Consider the following 14,896-nt stretch of genomic DNA (forward strand, 5'->3'; position numbering starts at 1 on the left):
TACCTAAGAATTTGTTTTGTTCTGAGTTCTGTCTTATTGTATAGCCTAATAGTCTAATGAATGAATTTTTTGAGTTCTTAGAGGAGAAATGAAAGCACAGTTTTATAATTTAAAATGACTGTGTGCTTTTTTTTGAAATACAGTAAATTTTATTCAAATTCTCCAAAATTTATGCTCAATATGTTGTTTCCAAAATTATTTAATAGTTTTTTTATTTCATCTTTTGTAGTTTTTTTCTTCTCTTTACAGTTCTTCAGTAGAAGCCAGAGTCTTGAGTTGCCCAGCTAGGAGCCTCTGCTCTATTATTCTATTTAAGTTCCTTCTCAATATTCATGGCCAATATCTGGCTTCTAAATGGAAGACTTTTGGTCTTTTCAATCACTTGTTGATAGAGTGAGACTGTATTGTTACCCACAACCACATGACCTAATTTAGAGTCAATCTTGGCATCCAGTCTTGCATTTCTAATCAAATTTACAATCCACCTTTCAGCTTCTTCTGGATCATGTTCGATTTATCTGCTAACATGTTAATGCTGATACACTGGTGGTTGCAACAAAAAATCTCAAATATAAAGAGACAGGCATTTTCAATGAAATCCTCAAGACAAGCCGCCAAGAAGTCATTCACAAGTACAGATTCACATTCCCTTGTCTTTTTCTGAGCTCCATCAAAGTCAAAGTTAACATATAAGAATTCAACAAACTCTATCATTGGGTTTTTACATGTGTAAGACTCTTGTTGAATAACTTGAACCAGATCTTCTAGCACCTGCCAGCATTTTCTAACATCTTTGTTTGTTCTGACTGCTATAGTCAAATAGTGAAGAATATGTGGACACATCATCTGAATTGCATTAAAATACTATGGCTGGTAGAAGAAGAGATCAATAATGTTATTGCAGTCTTTGGGAATGGTTGAAAAAAACAGGGACCAGTGAATGCACCATGTTCACTGCTGAAGACATTGGAGAACTCACCAAGTTATCTTTGGTCTCTTTTAACCATGTAAGATCTTCCATGGCTGCATCCCAATTCTCCTTTAAGATTTCAGAGGCCAGTTTTCTGTACTATTGCTTTTTTTCTCAGTTTATGTTGGCTCCAGCTTTGCCAGCTGCATGAATGTGCCCTAAAAAAGTCCATCTTACAAAATGGTAGAACTTGTATAAAGTAGCTTCTTTACTTTGTGAATGAATCAGTGCCAAAGGCTTCCTCTGTTTTAAATTGTTGCTATGGAGATAAATCTCATGCATAATAAGCTAAGTGTTTTTTGTTTTTTTTTTTTCCAGCAGGTATCCAAATACCTGGATAGAATTTTTTGTCCTCCACAATATTTAGACAGTGAAAATATAAAATCTGTTTCATAACAAACTGAGGTTCAATTAGATTTTGGAGTAGTAGCCAAGAGTCAAGATGTTGAAGCTTAATGTGGACACATTTTAAAAAGGAGATAATCAGTTATACATAGAGGGGCTTTTGCAAGACTCTATCACTAGTTAGAGACAAAACTTTAAATAAGATGTCTGATTCATATTTCTACTTCTTCCTGGTGTGGTGTCTGATTCATTTGTCCCTCACTGAAGGAGGAGGGGGTGTCATTAGTCATCTTTTGCCCAAGGTCCACTCAAACCTGATATAACAAAAATATTACAAGAGAGTTATGTGACACTATTGTGATACCCATGTTACCACCAACATCATAAAGGAGCAATGAAACTTTGGGAGCACTGTTTCTTCTATCAGGAAACAGCAACTTTGAGGAACAGTTTGATTTGCACAAGTTAGAAACAGTGCTGTTAACTTGGCTTGTCAGAAATAATGTATGTGGATATGTAATGCAATTGAGGCAGGATCTTCTGGTTTCACAGGCCCAGAACTTGGACAGTGTATTTTAGCAATAAAGAAGTAAAAGTATTGTGACTTTTTTTTCATGCTTTAAAATTTTATTAACCTAATCCACCCAGTACTGAGGAGTTAGTTCAGCTGCTGTAACTACCATCCTATCTTTGGCTAGATTGCTCAGAACTTGGACATCAGGGCCATGAATTTGGGGGTATTTAAATAGTCCTCCTGTTGCTTAGTCAAACATGAGTCACAGCAATATCGCTGTCTGCTTCTTAGAATCTCAGCATTAGAAAGAACGGTAGAGTCCTGTCTATCCTTTTTCTTAAGTTAGGTGTCTTTAAGTGGTGGTTTCTAGAAATCTATCTAAACTTAAAATTTATCCCATCTAGTCCTAGGATTCTATGCTTTTTAACACCCTCTAAGTAATCCTCTTTTATTCTTAGTTCTAATTGTTTCCTTCCTTGCACTAATATTGTCCTTTCTAGGTCTTCTTAATATTTATTCTTTTCCGCCTATAAGCCCTCTTCCTTCTACTATGCTTCCATTTGAGTTTAGCCTAACTCATTTCAAAAGCATATATTAAAGAACAGTGTATATTAAACATTTATGCAGATTTTGTGGAAAGATACTAAGAAATTAAATATGCAATCTCTAGCTTGTCTTGTAAGGATCAGAGCTAAGGCCAACTACATAAATATCTACAAAACATTTCTAAAGCAATGGATAACCCATTGGAGGGGTAAGGCTGAGCCAGATACTGAATCCTAAAAAAGTGCCCCAAATTCTATAGATGCTCAATATGTTTGCTGAATAAGAGGAAGCTAGTTGGATTTAAAGTAAGGGACAGATCACAGTAAAATGATTATGTTCATTATTGTTGAAAGGTTAATCTGGAAAAACACTTTGCAACTCTTCACAAATTTCCATTGGATTCTTTCCCCACCTTACTTCCAGCCACTCCAACCAAATTACAATTTCCCAAAAATTTGCTTGCATACCATCTCATGCTAGTCCCTCCATCATTTCCTTTTCTCATTTGGTGAAACTATAGTAATATTTCAAGTCCCAATTCAAAAGATGAAGAAGTCTAGATTAAGCTCTCAGCAATCCTTTTCAAAAAAGACATTGACATGTTGAGCATTTACCATGAAAGGTACAGGCTGGGAAGATATAAAAATAAATAAGCCATGACTCTGAATTTAAAATCTCATAGTCTCTTGTGGAAATCTATGCACGTACATAAAACAACACAGAGTAATAAGGGCTATAATAGAATAGGGGTTTATGTTTTGCAATTGCTTTGAGTATTCCTAATTTGAGAGTCACGATTTTGACATGTAAAACAGATAATGGATTACTTGTGAAAAATTACGATGGCTACAGATTATATTTAGAAATCCTACATATGAGAAGGGTATTTGAAGCTTGTCAATTAGCGACTGACTCCATAATATGTCTCTTGTAAAATGACCATACCTTACCCCCTTATCAACAGCCTTGCCCGGTGACCAGCTTCCTTTGATGAGGAAAGGAGGCTGTGATTTGCTATAGATGGGGAGGAGGGCTGTAGAAGGAGACCAAGTCTGCAGATTCTCACCTCTATGAATTCCAACTTCAAAGTATAAGGGTTTGAGGGTGGAGGGCTTGGGTGAGGAAGGGAAGGGTTAGGGAAGAAATATACATCCTGCCCAATTAGACCCATCTTAAATTCCAAGGATGCTCATCCAAGAACCTGACAACCATAAGAGCCCAATTAGGCAATTTATGCAATGTTTAATGTTTCCAAGCTATTGTATTTGTAATAATTCTTTCGTCCTGGAACAAGAAATGTGTTTGAAACATTAGAAATAATTTAAGCTAAGTAATTTTGCATTAAATATATTCTATGCCAAAGAAGAAACTTAAGTCAGTGGCCAGACCAAACCTTGGAAGAGAACTAAGGGACAATGGAGAGAATCAGATTTTAACCCTCATAGCATTGGGTTTTTACTCTAAATAAAACAAAGGAGACTCAGGGGGCTGGCCAAGTGGTCAGCCCTGCAACACCTTGACCCCTGGGCTGGAATGCTGAAAAATTCTCAACCTTAAGAATTACCTTTCCTGGAAGGGTGTGAACAGATTATTCACATAAGAAACTGAGAGGGCTGGTAAACATATAGTGAAAAATATTTAAGTCACTAGGTACCAAATAAGAGTTTGTGTCCTCTTTTTATTTGTTCCCATTTAACAGTACATGAGTGTATAAGTTTCCTAGGGTTGCTGTAACGAAGCACCACAAACTGGATAGCTTAAAACAATAGAAAGATATTATCTCACAGGACTGTAGTTCAGAAGTCCAAAATCAAGGTGTTGGGAGGGCTATGTTCCCTCTGCGACACAGGGTAGAATTTCTCCTTGCTTCTAGTGGTGGCCTTCAATCCTTGGCATTCTTTGGCTTGCAGCTGCATCTCTCTAATCTCTGCCTCTGTCATCACATAATGTTCTTTCTGTGTGTCTCTGTCTTCCCTGGTGTTTTCCTGTTTTTATAAAGGTACCAGTCATATTGGACTAAGGCCCACCTTAACTGAATTGATCCTAATTACATCTACAGCGACCTTCCTTCCAAACAAGGTCACATTCACAGGTACTGCGGGTTAGGATTTTAACAAATGTTTTTGGGAACACGATTCAAGTCATAACAGAGAGGATCATATTTTGTCATTGTTTTCTGAAAATCTGATTTTTAGTGGGTATGTACTAGTCCATTTTATGGATGTAGCATAATTAAAATACCCATCAACATGAAAAAATTAAAAGATTATTCTCAGTTTTGGTAAAGGTTTGGAGACTGCACATATTTTTTATTTTTACACTGCTAGTGTGTATATTACTTGATACAATTCTCCTTGCCTGAGTAATCTTACTTCAAATCAGAGAAGTGGCTCTAGGGACAGGGCTGGGAGCTGCCATTCCTCCATAAGGGTGAGTAAAGGCTCCTTTTGCAAACCAGTCAGGCCCTCCGTCTCTGGCATCTCTATAGGAATTTTGCAGTTTTGGGGACAGGAAATATAGTTAACATTATCTAAGTAGTAAGCAGGGTAAACTCTGTTCCCTATTCCATTCCATTGCAGAGAACCTAGGCCTGAAGAGGATGGTCCCCCTTGTAGGTTCTGCCAGCCCTGGGTAGCCCCTCTGTGTGCTCCCTGCCCACACTATTTCAAGTGCTCTGAGGGTTCAGACCAGCAAGTGCTTTGTCACTGGTGTTGCACACACCTGGGCCTTTGGAAACCAGCCTAAGCCAGGTGAACTCCTCAAGGGCCAGAACTTGAGGAGAACTGTGCTGTGCTCATTGTTATATACTCCGCATTGGGAAAACATTCTACATACGTTGGCGGAGCCAAGCAAAATTTTGTGTTGACCTTTCAGGAATACTCCTGGGGACTCCTGGTTAGCAGACAGTTCATGTAGAGGCCACTAGGAGGGGCCACCAGGTTTCTTTTTACCTTAGCCACATTCAAAGTCCTTCCTCCTCACCGTCCCCAACAACCTTATGGCTTTCTGTGTTCCTGCTGTGTGTTCTGACTACCAGGTCTCTGGTGCCATTAAATTAGGCGAATGGTCACCTGACCCCACAACCAAGCTGAGCCATTCCTAGTGTAGTGACCTCACCTTTAGAAACAATAGGCTAAGGATAAGACATGGTAACGTGCTAACCGCCATGTCTCACTTCTAGTTAGTTATCTGCTAAAAATTTATTAACTAAAGGGATTTACTGGCCGGATCACTGCCTATAGGTACAAAATATTTTAACAATGATGCATTCTGCTTCTGTACCCCTGCTTGCTTACCCACCTCTTAGTTATCAGTTAATGAATGGAGGAGATATAGTCTTTTGTGTAAAGATTAAGGATGTGGGGGATGGGATCGAGGGCTTAAAACCTTTGTGCCCCTGCGTCTCGGGGCTGCTCCTTTGCAAGGACAGCCGCCGGCTAATAAACTGTCTCTTGGATTAGAGCACTCGAGTTGGGCCTGGTTATTTTGGTCACAACACTAGTAAGGGATGGACAGCCTCCACCAGTCAGTGTAGGCTGTGCCCATGTGAGCTCACTAGGATTTGGATTGGCTAATAGGGAGTATACCCCTGTTCTTCTCTCTCTTCTGGAAAAATAGAAAGCACAGGCAATTTTGCTAGGGACATGCTCAAGTTTTGAGAAAGGGCTGGTGTGGAGTTGGGAAGACACTAGAATGTTCTGGAAAATTTTTTCTTCCTCTTTGTTCTTGTGCCACTTTATGACATTTTTAAAGATCTGGTGTTAGATGGTTTGTGAGAAAGCCAGCCCTGCCCTGGCTCTGCCCTGTTGGCGTAGCTGGTTTAGAGTATCATGGCAACACTGCCAGTGGGAAAAGTGCAGCTGAGCTCCTGTGATTGGCGCTGCTCTATTAACAGCAGGAACGTGAACAGCGTCAGGTAGGAGATGAGAGTAACGGAGAAGCTATTTCTTTTCATTTCCCCTGTGTTTATAGACTCTGAGCAAAATTTCTAAAGGAGACATCTCCAATTTGAAGGAATAACACTTTAGAACTACTTTGGAATAGAGACTCTTGATTAATAAATGTGACTGGGATGCAAAAGCACAGCAAATTGCGGCATCACTTTCATTCTTTACTATAATCGGGTAGCAAAACATCAGGACTTGGGGGGCTGAATGAAGAAACAGCAAGCTTTCAATTAGAATACATTCTTCCTACGGGATCCTCAATTTTACCCATATGCATGAAAGGATATTAGAAAGGCTTCCCAGGCAGGGGTGAGATACCTGAGGTGACTCCAATCTTTGGTTTGGGCCTGAGAATTGTCTTAATGGCTCTGCAAAAGAGCAGTAACAGTTTGAGAGACCTACTCCTCAGAGAGCTTCTTTGAAATACCGCTGTTATCAAAACACAAAACCACCTCTGCTCAGGACCCAGGCTCCTTGCTCTCCTTAAACAACTGCCCCCCGCCCCCCCCACACACACTAATGTATACACATGCACACACATATTTGCACACAAATACCTTTGCTTAACACTGCTCTCTGCACACTTTCTGTGGCCATACTTTTGATGTTTATCCTACCAGGTAAGAATTAGAAACTATTAGCAACTTTTGAGTGTTTGTATCAAGTTTGTACTTTACTTACATTATCCCATTAATCCTTTATATCCCTGCTGGGTAGCAACTATTGGCATTCCTTCTTTACAGATGAAGAAACAGAGACTAAGAAGTTACATGAAGTGGTAAGGGGCAGAACAGAGACATAAAATTAGATCTGTGCCCCACTCCATCAGATTTTGATGAAAGTGACATCAGGAATATAAGGAAGCTAAAACTCAACAGAATTACAGTGTCCCAGAGACTCTCCTAGGTTGCACTGTGGGATCTGTGTGAGTCTGCATCACAGAGGCGCTCAGAACTGCATGCCATTGCTTCTGACCTAGAGGGTTTGGCTTTCTCTACTATGGGAGATGAGGATGAAGCTGCTGCATGTTTTGGTTTCTATTCTTGAGGTCTTCTTATATTGATTACTTCCTGCTTGCCTATCTCCTAGCAGTAGAAGAATGAAAAGAGTTTCTATTTGCAAAAGAAAGACCTGGAGGCAAATATGCTCACTTCCACTCACTTACTCACTCACTCACTCACCCACATACTCACTAAATAAATTTCTGAGGACTTTTTTTTGTGATACACTGTGATAGGAGTCTGGTATACTGTGGGGGAATTGATCAGACTTGATTTCTGTCTTTCTAAAATTGACATAGGTTATTTACTTAATCTTTCTGAAGGTTTCCTCTTCATAACATGAGAATGACAATGTCAGCCTCAAGAAATTGATGAGCTTACGAAATTAAGAGAATATATGTGAAAATACTTTATAAACTTCGAAGTGTTAAAGAAATAAAAACCATGCTGTCATTTATATCAATGGGTTATCAAGATAGGACCTTGTTTCAACTTCTAGGGTTTCTGCCAAGAATCAGCATCTGTTCTCTTTGCTGGTTGCTTACAAATCAAATTCAAACAGTATTTGAGTTTCTACTATGCTCAAATACATAATCTTATTCAATCTATGAATGTCTAGTGAATCAGGAATCATCACCCAGTGTATAGTTTAACTCCTGTCTTCTTTGCTTTAAAATAAAAATGGCAACATTATAAATATATGTGTGTGTGTGTCTGTATACACACACACACACACACACACACACACACACACACACATATTGCAGCCTGCTTTATTCATTTAGTAATTTATCTTGAACAAATTTTCAAGCATAGCCCTTTCTTTGCAACTTTAAGACCATTTAATTCTTTTTAACAGTTGCATAGCATTTCACCATGTGGTTTCGCATTACATATTTAATCAATTCCCTATACATAGGCATTTATATTGTTTCTAATTGTTCCCATTGCAAACAACACTTTAATGAAAATCCTTATATATTTACCTTTGTGAATCTGTGTTAGTATTTCTGTGAGATGAAAGTGGGATTGTGTGTTATAATTTATATTTTGATTGATATGGTCAAATTGTCAAAAGAAGATACTGTCAAATCTTCCAGAAATGTTATATCAATTTATATGGTTTCGCACTGTATACGTAAGTACTCCACATTCCTGCCAACATAGGATATTGTCATCTTTAAAGACATTGACAAATTTATGGATAAAATTTGTATTTCATTATTTATTTCTTTAATTATTAACAAAACTAGCATGATTTTGGCTTTTTTATTTCTCTTGTAAACTACCATTTCATATCTTTCGGCCTTTTTTCTATGGATTGTTAATATTTTTCTTCGCTGAATTGGAGGGGGTCTTTATATATTTTGGATGTTGGGATTTGTTTGTTAAATATATTCAAGGATTTGCTTTTCCTTATTCTTGATTAAATCTCTCCTCACTCGCTGTTAATGGGTATTAATCTCCCTTTCCCTGAGAAACTCTATGGGTCATAACATTTCCTTCCTCTTTTGGCACAGCAGATGCGGATCTTGGCCCTGCATTTTTGAGGAGTATCTACAATATAGAATGATGCAATAGGGGTATTGAAAAGAGCATAAACTTTAGAGACAGGTAGTGAGTGTTGATACTATTATTTACTAACTGGGAGATATTAAGAAAGTTGCTTAACCTCTTTGTGCTTCTGCCTTAGTGTAAGATGCTTCTTGCCTTCTCTAAACACTATATCTCCCCAAAGGCTGGAAATGTTTAGTGGTCTCTCTTCTGGGAGGTTTGGGCATGTAAAGGGTCTAAGAAGGAAGTACTTCTAGGTAGTAAAGTTATACAAACCATGAAGATCTGGGAACTATGAACAGGGCTCTTTTTGCAAAATTGCAAATAAGGTTTTGTTTTGTTTTGTTTAAATTGAGAAATAACGTAAAATAAAACTTATAGATTTAAGAGTTAAATCTGATAAATTTTGACAATTATATATACACTTATATAGTTACCACCTCAAATAAGATATAAAATTTCCATCGCCCTCAGAAAGCTCTATGTACCTCTTTGTTAATTTTTATTCTCAACGACTTTCTGATTTATATCACAATATATTAGTTTTCTCTATATTTGGATATCTTATAAATGGAACCATACAGTATATATTCTTTTGTGCCTGATTTCTTTCAGTCAACATAATATTTTGAAACTCATGTATGCTATTTTATAATCGGTAGATCATTCTTTTAAATAACTGAGTAGCATTATATTGTATGAATAGACCATAATTTATTTACCCATCCTCCTGTGGATGGACATTTGGGTTGTTTCCAGTTTTGGCTACTATGAGTAAGAATGCTATAAACATTCTCATACAAGTCTTCTTGTGGACGTATATTTTCATTTCTTTTGCTTACCAGAGTGGATTGGAATGTTTAGTTTAACCAGAAACTGCCAAACAGATTTCCAAAGTGGTTGCCCCATTTTACAATCCCACTAGCAATATAAGAGAGTTCCATCCAGTGTTTGAGCTTTGTTATTTTAGCTCTTCTAGTTAGTGTTAAATGCTATGTCATTGGTTTGGAAAGTTGGAATTTAATGTCCTTGTTTTTAACTGTAAGCTCTCTGTCTATATCTGTTTACATATCCTATTTTCCATGTGTATTGGTTCTCTAACAAGATTTTGGATTCTGTGAGGGCAGAGGCTCTACCTGATATACTTCCCTTATATATGGGACTGCAACGAACAAAACCAGGCACATAGTGGGTACTTAATTTTTTGTTGGTTTATTTCTTGATACTAAGAGACATTTGTAAACTATTTTGTAAGGACACATGAGAAAGGGCTGTTACTACCAAATGCTTTTCAAACTCTTACAATTGTGTTGGTTCTCATATATCTTAGGAAAGACTGGCTCTATTTCATTCTCTCTCTCTCTCTCTCTCTCTTTCTCTCTCTCTCTCTCTTTCTCATTCTCTTTCTCTGATAATTAGGTAATTAGGTTTGATCAGTAGTCAGGGCTTCTTAGCAGCTATTGGATGTGGGTGGTACTTTTTTGTGTCAAGGTCTGGTCAGCAATAACAAGTTTAAGGAGGCAGAGAAACAGATGAGTTGGGCTCTCTTATTGGTCAGCTTTCCTCTTCCACCTCAGTTGACCTCCTCCCTGCGGTTTTTCTTTTTCTTTTTCTTTTCTTCTTCTTCTTCTTTTTTTTTTTTGGTTAATGCTTTATAGTATCATAATAATGGTTCTTTTTTGTTTGTTTTTAGAAATTTTTCCCCTTCTCACCTTAACATATTCCCATTTTAAAAATAAAACAGACAAATGAAATTGTCTACACTGTGAATTTTTCCCTTCCAAAAATTTGAAGAAAATGCAACACTGTTGACAACCTAAAAATTGTCTGAAGATAATCACAGATTGCACGATAACTTCTTTTCTCTTCAAATGTTATATAAAAGAATCCCTTAGGCTCTTTTCTCTGTTAGAAATCAGATTATTTTTTTCCCATGTGAAGTACTGGGTGGTCTGGTACAGTGTAAAGCATCTCAGGCAGGACTCCTTGGTGCAGGCTATAGCAAGATCTCGCATGAGGACTTTATGTAAGATACAGATCCCTCTGCTTTCATGACTTGCTGTTGGGGGAGGTCACCAAGACTATGTGGTAACCAGTCAACCTGTGAGCTAGAATCGGGTAATTGGATGCTCCTCATCCCTTCACCTTGTCTTTGGAATGTACATTCTGCCCCCTGTTTCCACAGTGAGAGCTGTTTTCAAGGATGCAAACTTGAGAGAGCAGTGTAGTGTTGCAACCATTTGGATGGTATAAATGACTAAACCCAGGTAAGGCTTCTGTATAAACTTTTAAGATTCTGGCAGGCAGGTGCAGGACCTACTCATCTTGCAGCTGCCCAAGACAAACTTCGTAAGCTCTCTTGCTTACTAAACCCACCACCTAACAATCTGGAGTAGCCTGTCTCTTTAGTCTCTCCTTGCCCTTCTTGTATGGAAATTCCTGAGGATGTGAACCAACTCTTGCCTGTCAAACCCCTAATATAGCAGTTGTAAGGGGCTCAGAGATTTGCAAAACATAAAGAAAAAATCAGAGACTAAGAAAAAATACTAAGGTTTTATGCAAGTGTTAGTCTTTTAAAAAAAAATTTGGAATAATGCATATGAAGTATATTATACTTAATTCTTCTTGTTTTCTTCCATATGTTCAGTAGATATCAATTGTATACCTATGGTGTGCAGGGTTTCTGCTAGGTGCTGGAAAGGTATATGTGAACCGTACAAGCTTTGTGCTTAGCTTTGCAGAACTCAGACAGTGTGGCATGACCAATAGACAAGCAATCAAAGCATGACAAATGAGTGAGTGATTAGGACTGTGACAGATGCTGGCCAGAACTCTGAGTCTCTCACTCAGGCCATAGGGTCAAGACAAGCTTCCAAGAGTAAACTGCATCCAACCTGGGTTGAGTGAATCAGACTTAATTAGGTAGAGGGGCAAGAGGATCATTGTTTCAGCCAGAGGGAAACAATAGATGTGAAGGTCCAGAGATGGGAGAAAAGAGGTTACTCTAGGACCTGAAGTTCAATGTTACTGGAGCATGAGGATGGGATAGTCATGGCGAGGACAGCGATGAGGGATGAAGGGACGCCAAATCATGCTGGGCCTTCTAAGGTGTTTGTCCCACATCTTAAGAGCAATAGGAACCTTTTGCATAGTTGTAAACAGAGCAATAAAATAATCAGATTTGTTCTTGAGAAAGATCACTCTAGGTTGCTATGTGGAAGTTAGGAAGGGGTGAGGCTGGGTGCAGGAAGACCTTCTAGAGAAGACTGGAGTCAGAGTAAGGGGACATCAGTGGGCTGGGGGCAAGTGATGGCTTTGAGAGATGGTTCAGTCTTTTAGATCTTTATCTAATTTCCTCAGCAATGTTGTGTTAGCCAGATGATTCAGGAGGACATGGAAATGTTGGGAATCCAGATGACCTCTTTCATTCCCCTCTGGTGCCATTTCTGAGCTCTGACTCACAAATTTGAGCTGAATAAGACTTAATGAAATCACTAAGATGAATTCTTGGATGTATCTAACCATGTGAGATTTTCTGAGTGTGCAGGCAGCATGCTAATTGTCAAGCTCCTTCTTTTTCTGAGCTGCATGATTCTAAGGACCAGAACAATTTACTCCTATAGGGGAAAATTGTGCTAGTGTTTCAAAACAATCAATTTTCATATAAGTCTATTGCCCCTTAGTTCATTTTTCTCTGCACAAAGTGGACAAAATGGACTCCAGATAGCCAGAGATGATATTTCTGGTCTATAATACGGCGCTGCTACTGGGATCCTTGGGTAATTGGTGTTCACTAATGCTTCCTGCTTTTTATTTTGCAGATAGTCATATTGTCCATTAAAATATTCCCCTCCTGTCACCAAAGCTGTTATATTATGTTTTCCTTTATGGTTTCCAAAGGTGAAAGAGAGTCACTCAGTTATATTTAGCAGGCTCATTACCCAGGGATGAACTAGACTGATCATCTTGCAAGAGCTTCCCCTTGACAACTGGCTTCCCACAGACAGGAAAAAATGACAAAAGATGATGACTTGTAGTTCAATCACGGAAGTTGGTAGCCTACAGTGTTGACATGTTACCCAAGAGCAGAGCTGAGGGACCGTTAAAGTCACCAAAAGGAGATTGTCAGCTATAGTCACTCGTTGTGGATCTCTACCTTTTTCCAGCAGTCAAGGCCACAGTCTGGCCTTTGCTTACCCAGGCGGAGAAGGGAGCACCACACCTAGTAGAGAGCATCCACTGCTTTCTCGGTGAGCAACAATCAAAGTCTCAAAGTGCCACCTGGGGAAGCTGCCCCATTAGCTCCTAAGCTATTTATTGGATGCCAGCCTCTCCCTCCTGCTTCTGCTGAATCCCTGGTCCTGAAAGTGCAGGTCATCTATTTTTGGCTTAATTTTTGTCCTACTTGACCATATTGACTTTTTGGACACAGAACTTTACTTGTGCATTTGGAAATGCTTCCCTCTTTCCTCCCTTACCTGTTCTTGCATCCTGGGCTCCAGGTCACATCTGTTGTTGTACCTATGGATGCCAACTTCTTGGCCACGTGTTTTTCTCATATTCAACTTTATTCTCTGCTAGGTTTATGTCAGCTTGATGCAAGACAGGGCTAATTCCCCTGAGGGGAGAACTCGAGCCGTGCACTGAGAGAGAAGAGGGTTCTCTGCTGAGGGCAAGAAAGAATTCAAATGCCAGCCAAAGTCAAAGTCAAAAGGAAAGTTTATTAGAGAAAGAAAAAAGCACAGACAAGAGGAAGCAAAGACAAAAAGCCAAGAAAAAAAAAACGCTCCAAATGTCAGGGAATACAGTTTATACGCCACTTTTTAGTTCTTGTGAATCAGTTTAAAGACTGCCCATTTCCCTTTGTTATGGGCATACAGTGAGAAAGGATAATAGCACGAAGAGTGGAAAGTTAAGAACATATAGTGTGAGGCCTGCTGGCAATTCCTAGCCTTTGATCCACAGGTTCCCCATGGTTTTAGTCATAGGAAATGAATGATTTTATTTTGCTGTGGGCACGATTTAAAGACCCTGTTTTCCTGTTTTCCCTTCACAGTGTGGGGAAATTGTTTGTTAGCAATCCCAGCAGAAATCTGCCTTTGTTCTGCAGGATTCTTCCTGGCCTGGCTGCAGGGCTGATCAGCATATTGCAGTCTCTGAATGTAACTTGACTTAACATTTTAGTTCTCTTGCCTCCTCTCTACATTAAGCTGACATTGAGACTTTGACTCTTACAATCTGTTCCTCACCCCTTATTGTTTTTCATTTTTAAGACATGATAAATAAACAGGATTAAAATGCAGAAAAAAAAATACATGATACATGAAAATTAAACATTTACTTTTACTCTCTAATACAGATGTCCACTGGGGTCACCTGGCTCAAGGAATTGATTTGAACCTTTATTCCTCTAGCATAAGGATGCTCCCAATCTCTTTGGGGGACTTTTGGATGAATGTGGTGAGATGGGCAATTGTCCTTCATTAACTCTGTTTATCTGCTTCTGTTACCGGAGAGTGGGGTCCTCTCCCGGGGCATTGTCCAGGTTCTTAATGTCTCGAACAAATAATTGAGCAAGACACCGAAATACAGTAAAAAAGAAAAGTTTTATTAGAAAGGAAAGTACACTTCCAGACGTGGAAGCAGGCCTGAGCGAGAGAAGCGTGGCCTTGTTACCAAAAGGTCTGGTAACAAAGACTTCAGGGTTTTTATCCCTTTTTTGCAGTGGGTGGTTACTTTTCTTAGAGGAGTGGGCTTCCTTGATTGACAACTAAGATTGACAGGACTCAGTGATTCATCATGTTGCTTTCTGCCCATGTTTGTTCCCAGAATTCAGTCTGTTCTAATGATATTAATGAACTTCCGGGCATATGCATCATATTATAATGATGGTATAATGAGTCTCAGGTGAGTCGAAGGTTGTTGGGGTCTTCATTGCGCAGGTGCGAGTGACTGACTTAAACTGGTACCCAAATCTCTGCCTACTGGTTTCTATGTGTGAGTTAAAAAAAATGCCTTC

The 14,896-nt window shown here is 38.9% G+C and overlaps 1 pseudogene; it reads right to left on the reverse strand.

Annotated features, from left to right (window-relative positions):
• Positions 1-253: 253 nt before the first annotated feature.
• LOC102895689 overlaps positions 254-14,896 on the reverse strand; it is a 153,408-nt pseudogene continuing 138,765 nt past the window's right edge.

This window comes from Pteropus alecto, unplaced genomic scaffold, assembly GCF_000325575.1.
Source record: "Pteropus alecto unplaced genomic scaffold, ASM32557v1 scaffold25, whole genome shotgun sequence".
NCBI classification, from domain to species: Eukaryota; Metazoa; Chordata; class Mammalia; order Chiroptera; family Pteropodidae; genus Pteropus; species Pteropus alecto.